Source organism: Tenrec ecaudatus, chromosome 1 (assembly GCF_050624435.1).
Source record: "Tenrec ecaudatus isolate mTenEca1 chromosome 1, mTenEca1.hap1, whole genome shotgun sequence".
Classification (NCBI taxonomy): domain Eukaryota; kingdom Metazoa; phylum Chordata; class Mammalia; order Afrosoricida; family Tenrecidae; genus Tenrec; species Tenrec ecaudatus.
In genome coordinates this window covers 98,919,047-98,929,171 of record NC_134530.1, presented here as the reverse complement: position 1 = coordinate 98,929,171, position 10,125 = coordinate 98,919,047, and the positions used below count along the sequence as shown (strand labels likewise).

Sequence of the window (10,125 nt, the reverse complement as noted above, 5' to 3'; positions counted from 1 at the left end):
AATTGCCTCATATGCATGTGGAAGTTGGATGTTGAATAATGAACACTGAGGAAAAATCCATGCATTTAAATGATGACGCTGGCAAAGAATATTGAAAGTACCATGGAGTGTCAAAAAAAACCCAAAGAAATCTGTCTTATGAAATAGAATCAGAAAGGTCTTTAGAAGCAAGGATGACAAGACTCACAAAAGACATGCTATCGGGAAAGACTACTCCCTGGAAAAGGATAGAGTACTTGCTAACAGAGGGACGGCAACAAAGAGGAGGGAAGTGGACAAGATGAATGGACAGAGTGGCTGGAATCTCAAACAGAAGAGCAATGTGTGGTGTGCTCTGTTCTCTATGCTAGTTGCCTTCCCTAGTCAAGTCTAAGAAGCAAAAAGAAATCTCTCAAACATGTCCAACCTCCAGACAGTCAGTTGATACTTTGGCAAAGCATCCTCATTTCTCATTCTTCTCCTTGTGGGACCTATGGATCTGGGGACACAATGCTGCATGAGCCTCCAGCCCATCGCCTGACAATGCCCACAATTGTTTCAACCAATCCTTTGATGGTGATCGTTTCCTTCGCTCCTTTCTTGTCTTCCCTCCCTTTCTCCCCTTCTTCTCCTCCCTTTGCCTCCTCCCTCTCCTCTTTGTTCCGCCTTTCCTTTTCCTCCCTCTCCCCTCGCTTCCTCTTTGCCTCTCCTCCCCTCTTTCCCTTTCCCTTGCCTCTCCTCCCTTCTGTCTTTATTTATAAATCTCATTGGTTGTTTATCTGTCACAGCAACTTGATGACATAGATGGTGTTATTTTTCCACTTTATGGACATGGAAACTGATATCTCAGAAAGTCAAGTACTTCCTGAAAGTCAGATTGTCATATTATAGGTGGTACAGCAGTGGGGTTTGACCACCCAACTATGACTTGTCATATCACTACATTTTCTTAACAGCAAAGATCAGAAAATGGAAAAACTATTTTCTCTTTTGAACAGTCTGTAATCTGACACCCATTTTCTTCTGAAACACATACAAGCACTGTGCAACAGAACATCTGCATGTTCGTTAAAGGAACATTTTAATTCCTCAAAATAAGGAACTAACTTTTTATAGACAATTACATACACACTCACAGAGCATGAACATATTTCACAAAGTTAGCTTTAATTCTCTGGAGTAGTGCTGAACATCTGTGACAGATACATATAAATATTGGTTTATATAACAGGTAATAAATAATACAAGAAAGGGGAAAAATGAATTCCCCATAAAAAGCTTTCACGAAGTGTCTTAGATGAAAGGCTTGAAGCAGGCCAGGCATTCTCTTGATACATAGCCAGGCCACCATATTGGGGGACCAGTTGCCCAGAGCCTAGGTTTACTGCATGTTTACATGGCAGAGTAACCAGGAATGTTTCTTGGGTCTTGATTTGAGGGAAGCAATTTTATTTGGAGCATTTATCCCCCATTTGAGTACCAGCTATAAGAAAGAAAACTTTAAAAATGATTGTTGCCTCCCTCCTTTAAAAATTTTATCATAAATTAAGAGAAATTTAATAGGCACCAAAAGCTGATGCATTTATTTATATTTATAACTAGGAGTTTCCTTGATTTCTGAATCAGTAATTTTTTAATGTATATTTTATCTCTGTAGCTACCAAGTTTCTCTTTGCTAGATCATCATAATTGCTTCTAACACTTATCATCTAAATGTCCTCCAGGCGCCTCACCTCCTCCCAGCTTCACTTGCAAATGTGACTGCCTCTTAAATTATTAGCAAACTTGACTGAGTTATGCTTCAGCTGTTAAGGAAGAGTTTCAGCTCAGGAGTGAATTAAGGCCTTAGTTCATGAGTCAGGATCTTTTTTAGTTCAGCGAACAATAATTTTTCTTTTATCATTCCACAGTAATGGAGATAAGAAAATTACATCTATCCAGGCAACCAATATTAGTTTAATGCTCCCTTGGTATTACCACAGAGATTGATATTTATAGCTACCGTGTGCATTATTATTATTATTCAATGTCATTTCTCCTACTAGAGATTTTGCTGGTTATTTCACTGAATTTTACTGAAGTTTTGGATATCACAGACGAGTTGCAGTGAACTCAACTACAATTTTCCACCCCAAATTCTGAGGACAGGAGAGTTTAGGATCGTGAGAATAATAAGCTGATTACTCTGTACGTACATAGAAAATGACCCTTATCTTTTTTACTTCATTTTTAAATCTGAGAGAAATGAGACATCATAGTTTGTCCCTCAAAAATGTAACTCTTTTCTTTCTAATGTATTTATATCTAGCTGCTCCGGGGGGAAATAACTATCAAGATATTTTGTTTTATTTATATTCAAATATCAATATAATAATAATAAGTTCTTCCAGATGTTATAGGTAGCATCTACTCCTGACAAGTCTTGTGATTAACAGTCGAGTCAACATAGCAATAAAATAATAAATATAATTCCTCTGCTAGATGTCAGAAAATTAGAATTTCAATTCCATCATTCTCTAAAATTATAAAAATTTGCTGTTTATTTCACTAATGTGATCTTTCAGAAATGTTCATCAGAATCATCTTCCAAGTATTGAGCTTGCTGCCTTACTGAACACGACTTTGTCTTTGCCTCTAGCAATTCTTTTCTTACCACCTTGATTGCATAAACCTTCCACTTGTACAGGATGCCAGCAGCCTACCTCTCAATGGCATGCCCTGTTCTATTGACTTGCTCTTGACTTGCTCAATCTGGTTCTGAACCCAGCTCAACTTCTGAAAAGAAGGAAAGAGAAAAATGAAAATAAATAATAAACTTAAGTTTCTCAATTTAAGTTTCTTCTTTAGGGTTTCCACAAAACCCAAATAAAAACTGAGGGACTTAGTTTAAGTTTTCTAAGATATTAGGAGAACCTTCATTTGGGTTTGGAAATGGAATTCCTGCTCGAATGTCACCACCACATCATTTTTAGCCCACCTCTTCCCAGACACTCTCTTTCCTGTCATGTGTTGAAACATGGGGAAAGTTGGGGAACATTCCCAGTTCCTAGGACAGTAGAAACTTTAGTCTTGATTTACTTTGAACAACCTGATCTGCTGAAAGTCATGGCTCTTTTTACCTAAAGCAAAGGGAATTCTCTCCCAAGATCGACATCCTCAACCACTCGGTAACAGAAGATGCTTCAGAAAAAGACTTTGAATTCAATTACCAGGCCTACTTCTTATTACATAAAGTGGAGAAAAATTCTATAGCTATAAACATGGTCAAGTTATTATTTTACTTTTTTCAGGTTAAAATGAGAAAAATATGTGGAAATGCACTGATCAAAATGGCTGAAATCTAGTATCTGAGGCCTAAAGAGGGATAGAGAGTAAGCCAGCCCTGGTGACACTAGCAGGGGTCCTCAAACTTTTTGGAGGGCCAGACTATAGTTGTTTTTTTAAAAAACTATGAACACTTCTTCGAGAAAACACCAAATGGCGGATGACGCCGGTGCAGGGGCACCGGGAGCAGGAGCTCGCGGCAGCTTCCGCGGAGACTTCGGAGCGGCTTGCGAGGACGTGGTCGCGGCCGGGGTCGGGGCCGTGGACGAGGCTGCGGAGCTCGCGGGGGCAAAGCCGAAGACAAGGAGTGGCTCCCTGTCACCAAGTTGGGTCGTCTGGTCAAGGATATGAAAATCAAGTCCCTGGAGGAGACCTATCTGTTCTCCCTGCCCATCACGTGGAGTCTGAGATCATTGACTTCTTCCCTTCCCGGGGATGGCTCTCTAGGACGAGGTCCTGAAGATCCTGCCTGTGCAGAAGCAGACCCGAGCCGGCCAGCACACCAGGTTCAAGGTTTTCGTTGCCATCGGGGACTACAATGGCCACGTTGGCCTGGGTGTCAAGTGCTCCAAGGAAGTCACCACCGCCATCAAAGGGGCCATCATCCTGGCCAAGCTGTCCATTGTCCCCGTGTGGCGAGGCTACTGGGCAACAAGATCGGCAAGCCCCACACGGTCCCCTGCAAGGTGACCGGCCGCTGTGGGTCTGTGCTGGTGCGACTCATACCTGCCCCCGGGGGTACGGGCATTGTCTCAGGCCCTGTGCCCAAGAAACTGCTGATGATGGCAGGGATTGATGACTGCTACACATCGGCTAGGGGCTGCACAGCCACCCTGGGCAACTTCGCCAAAGCCACCTTTGATGCCCTCTCCAAGACCTACAGCTATCTGACCCCTGACCTCTGGAAAGAGACCGTGTTCACCAAGCCTCCCTACCAGGAATTCACTGTCCATCTTGTGAAGCCCCACACCAGAGTCTCCGTGCAGAGGACCCAGGCTCCAGCTGTGGCTACCACATAGTCAATTTTATACAAAATGTAATAAAGTGAATTGAGCCTGCACCCCCCCCCCAAAAAAAAAAAACTATGAACAAATTCCTATGCACACTGCACATATCTTATTTTGAAGTAAAAAAACAAAACAAATGGGGCAAAAACACCTAGCAGGCTGGATAAATGTCCTTGGCAGGCCGCATGTGGCCCACAGTTTGAGGACCCTACTAGCGTAAGCGCAGGGTGCCTAACCAAGAGGTCAATAGCTCAAAGCATCAGCCACCCTGTGGGAGAAAGGTGAAGTGTCTGCTTCTGCAATGTCTCAGAAACCCTAGAATGGACTCTAGGAGGGAAATGAATATATATGTGAATATATATTTCTTCCACCCTTGTCTGAGTCAATTCTGATAAATAGATAGAGATAGAGATAGATGATATAGATATAGATGATATACATAGAGAGATAGAGTAAATAAATATACATATATATATTGACTCAATAGCAATGAGGTTGGAGTTTGAAGTTTATGTATATATAAATTCCTTTGTCTCAGTAACTCAAAACTCAAAAATTCATGGCAATCAAGACTCAACCTGCCCCTACAGGGCAAGGTAGACCTACCCCTGTGGATTTTGGAGACTGTAACTCTACAAGGATAGAACGCCTCATCTTTCTCCCTCAAAGCAGCTGTTGAAGTAGCGGTTAGCAGCCCAACATGTAACCACTATCCCAAGAGGGACCTAACTCACTCTTATGATATACATTTCTTCTACATTCAACTTTTATTAAACCAGGCCAACCTTCTTCCATGGAAACAGCATAACTAATTCATTTTGCAGTCAGTTGAACACTTTCAACCCTGACACGGCCCAGGAGTTAAATGTCCTTCTATCAGCATATTCTAAAGGACTGAATGGAAATGTGTTTGTCTTCTTTCAGCAGATGTCTCACTTTCCTTAATTTTTTTGTTTTAATCATAGAATTATCATTTTATCTGCTCTACAGCTGGAGCAGAAAGTTTAATGTTCCCATCAAAATTACTTCTGGACATATTTCCTACACTTTCAGACCATCTTTAATGATTTTAACTGATAAAGAGTCAAATGTTGAATGCAAAACATACTTTTTCTTCAGTGCTAAGTAACCCACATAAGGCATCGTTCTAAACATAGATTGAAATCAGTTTGACAGTAACCAAAACATGGCCGAGGGTGAACTATGTTGAGCTGGGTGGGGTGGGGGTGGGGGTAGGGGATACATGTAAGTAAACCATCATCATACTGCGCAGTTTCTGCCTTCCCATTTTAGAAGCTGCCAATAAATGAGATCAATGGGTCAGATTCTTAACAGTTCTTCACGTTTCCACCTGTAATGACGGAGTCTTTACATTTGACCATGTCTTATCCAGTGAGATGGTCAAAACAAGAGACAAAGAAGCTATTTGGATAAATGTTTTCTATTACTCTCTTGAGTCATTTAATAAAAATAGAACAAAGCCAGAACATGTTTCTTGGATTAGGTATTCATTTGTGTGTTTGGGTTCAGTAAACAATTCACTTCAAAGACAGAGACATCTACTTCCTCTATCAGCTTTAAATTTCAGACCTACATTCCACAGCACACGCTGCAGGCATTGTGGCTTCTGCTTAGAATGTCTTTGTAGCTTTGATGTCTTTTCTCACTACCATACCTCTTTCTGTAGACTATTATAATGCATGGGATATTACAATTATGCTTGACTTACCTCTCGTCTATTTATCCTGCTCTCTATTCTGCTTGCCATTTACACATTTTTAATCATTTTATTGGGGCTCATACAACTCTTATCACAATCCACACATACATCAATTGTGTAAAGCACATCTGCACATTCATTGCCCTCATCATTTTCAAAACATTTGCTCTCCACTTACGCCGTTGGCATCAGGTCCTCTTTTTTCCCCTCCCTTCCTGCTCCCCTCTCCCTCATGAGCCCTAGATAATTTTTAAATTATTATTTTGTCATATCTTTCCCTGTCTGACGTCTTCCTTTGCCTCCTTCTCTGTTGTCCATCCCCCAGGGAGGAGGTCACGTGTAGATCCTTGTAATCGGGTCCCTCTTTCCAACCCAATCTCCCTCTACACATTTTTATGCTAAAATGACAAAGAAAGATGAGGCTATCTGCTCCCATAAAGACTGACAGCTGTGAAAAGCCTATATAAGGGTGTATGAGTAGGAAACAGCTTGTTTTCCATGGCAATGAATTACTACTAAAGCAAAATCTCCTGGTGGCACAATGGGTTAAGTTTTAGGTTGCTAACCACAAGGTAGACCATTCAAACCCATCAGTCTCGCTCTGAAGGTGAAAGATGAAACTGTCAGCACCCATAGATTTAGTCTAGGGAACGCTAGGAGGCAGTTCTACTATGATTACAAGGAGGAAGAATCAAAACAATGGCAACGGTTCAGGTTTGTGGTGCGAGGACCCACCACTCTTCTGTGAACGTGTTGCATTCCCTGATGCGGGAAGTGGTTCTGCTGTCCCGGTAAGGTCACCCAGGTAAACGGGTTTCAGGCAGGTGAGGAAGAAAGCCTCGGCAATGTGGGTCACACCGAATGGTTTCTAATATAGTACAGCAAGATGAAGCCCAGCGCGGAAGGCCTCAAAGTGCACCATAGCCACAGGAATGAACTCAAGCATGCTAGCAATCGACAAGATGGTGCGGGACCTGGCAGGTTTCTGTTCGTTTGCATATGGGTTGTCATGTGTCAACGACAATTTACTACAAACAACAGTAACATTCCTAAGATACAAATTTGGCAAGCCAACACCCCTTAACCGTGCTTTTTCAAAAATAACTTTTAATCTACAGCCCTTCTTCCAAATACCCAGTACACAAACTATTCCGTTCAACCTAATTGCTCCTCTCCTTGCTTTCCAGACACCCATGAGCATACACTATTACTCATGCTCTAGCGTAAGTCCACCACCTCATACTGGGATTCCCGCCAGGCCTGCCCCAGGTTCGGCGAGAGGTGGTTCTTTCTTCATAGCCCCAGGATTCACTCTGCTTCCGTTTCTGAGATGTCTCTTTCAAATCCAGAGGAGTCCCAAAATTTAGCAGTCCCTGTGTCCTCTACACCTTATTTTCATGGGCTCACCCAATCATCTGGTAGGCGATGTAGAGAAATTGATAGAAGGGTCGTAAGGACTTAATTCACTTCACATCACTCAGATATGCCAAATTGGGATAATACATCCCCACCCCAAATGAACTGGGTTTGGGATCACTACTGTCAGCATGCTTTTGACATGTTTATCAGCTTGGTAATATAACATTTCATCTTGTGTGTTTGTTTACTTCTTTGTTAATTTTTAGTATGTATTCCAAGTTTTTAAAGAGTAAAGACTCTTTTGTAGGGATTGACTAGACATAATTAAAGTGCTGACTAGGAAGAATCGAAGACATGGAATAGATCCCAGCCTCTGTGCTGAGAGACGGAGCTAGCTTCAAGGGATGGGAAAAACTGTGAGAGACAGCAGAGGATGTGTGGTACTTAGGATAGAGGGTGAGTTGAGTTCAGAAGTAAGTAGAGTATGTCTCGATGTACAGGAAAATTAAAATGAAAGAAAAGTATGAAGCAAAATACCAAACCAAAGTAAAATGCATTGACATTAGATTGATTCCAATTCATAGTGACCCCATGGGACAAAGTCCAACTGCTTTAGAGTTTCTGAGGCTTCACATGTGTATGGGGGCAGCCAACCTTATCTTTCTCCCTTGGAGCGACTGGTGGACTTTGACTAACCGTCCAGGTAGCAGAACAACTCCTGGCCCACTGTGCCACCGGGGCTTTTGGAAGCAAAATAAAAAGGCTCCAGAATGTAGTAAAGTAATTGATATCAGTGGAGAGGATGAGTTGCCAGGTCTTAAACAAATTCCTACATGGTGGAATATTATACAACACTGGTCATACAATTTCTGGGGTAAATTATCAAGAGACAGGACTTAAAGTCAAAATGTACGTAATAAAATTGGAGCTGTATAAACTAAATTATTAGTAAGAATTCCTTATGGTTGCATTTCAGAATAATGAACTCAAGCTCCTTATTTTTTATTTTAATAACAGAATTATTTTCATATTAATGTGAGATAGTTTATTGTGCCACTGGTCGATAAACACATGTGGGATTAATTGAAGGATGGAGAGATAAATGGTGCAGTGAACCTCACCTTTTAATTCTTGGGTCTCTTGTTTTGTGATGGTCGGACCAGGGTGCAGCTGCAATACATTCCTGAGGAGAAGCCAGATGGACCTACACTGATGCAGCCCTGGGTGCTGGAGCAGCCATGTGGATACCCCTGCCAATGCTGAGATGCTTACATGTTCACTGATTCAGCTTTCCTCCTGCAGAAAACTTCCTGAAGTTCATGAAAGATGAGACCATTTCTATCCAAGAGGCTCAAAGAACTCCATACAAGATATATTCCAAAGGAAAGGCACCAAGACTTATCCTTTTCAAACTTTCCAAAACCAAGGACCAAGAATTTTAAGAGCAGGCCTTAAAAAACAAAAAAATCACCTATTAGGTGACATAATCTGATGTCAATTTGGGACTTGAGAGGATTAAGAGTGAAGGGGTGGAGTAGACTGTCGGGTCATAGCCAGTGAGGCCTCTGTGTGGGTATGGCCTGCTCCTGAGAATTCTAGGAACTCCTGTATTTTCTCTTTGGAGGCACGCTTTTTCTCGGTGCACTCCCTGCAATACACTCCTATGAAGAAGGCACATAGACCTACCTGATGCAGGCCAGGGAGCTGGAAAAGCAATGTGAACCCCTGCCAGCACTGAGATGCTCACAACACCACTGGATCCACAATACTTCCCACCCACTGGCCTGTGATCTTCCTGCACTTGACGTCATTGCATGCATTTCATGAGTCTGAAGAGACCCTAATAGATTGATATCAGATATGTGGGTTAATATTAGACTTATGGACTTGATCTGGACTGGGTTGGGATGTTTTCTCAATATTCAACTGCTCTTGCATATAAACCTCTTTCTTATTCATATATGAGTATCCCTGGATTTGTTTCTCTAGTCTACCCGGACTAACACAAAAGGGGATGAATAAGATTTAGTGCTGATTTCTCAGTGAAACCAGGCAGGCAAAAAAGACCTTGAAATGACATAGATAAAATCCTGAAAGAAAAGATTTGCCATCCAATAGCACACCTTAAGCAAAAGTATCTTTGAAATTCTGGCACCAACTTTATAAAGGAAAAAGAGAGAAGATAGAAATAACCAAAATTAAAATGAGATGGGGTGGGGGCATTTGAACTAAGTCAATGAGGTCAGAGGGATCCTAACTGAATATTACTTAAAAAATTTACTCTTAACAAATCTGAAAACCCAGAAGAAGTAGGAAAAAATTCTACATTCACATCACCCACCTAAACTAACGCAAATGCAGGAAATCTAAACATTTAACAAAAGAAGAAATAAGAGGTGCCATTGGGATTAAAAGATTCCCAGGCCAGGTGACTTCAAAGGAGAGTTCTACCAAACATTAAGAGAATAGTTGACACCAATTCTCTCTCTCTTTTTAAAAATTATTTTATTGGGGGATCATACAACTCTTATCACAATCCATACATCCATCCATTGTGTCAAGCACATTTGTACCTTTGTTGTCATCTTCCATGTGGGTTTTGTTGTTTCTCAGCCAGATGGCCGCTTGTTTATCTTCATGCCTTTAAGACCTCAGATACTATATATATCTTTTGGTATGCAGGCACCATCAGGTTTCTTCACAACATTTGCTTGTGCATCCATTGTCTTCAGCAAT

General features: G+C 41.4%; 1 pseudogene; it reads left to right on the top strand.

The window, feature by feature from the left end:
* Nucleotides 1–3,456: 3,456 nt before the first annotated feature.
* Nucleotides 3,457–4,354, top strand: LOC142436315 (small ribosomal subunit protein uS5 pseudogene; annotated as a pseudogene).
* Nucleotides 4,355–10,125: the final 5,771 nt, after the last annotated feature.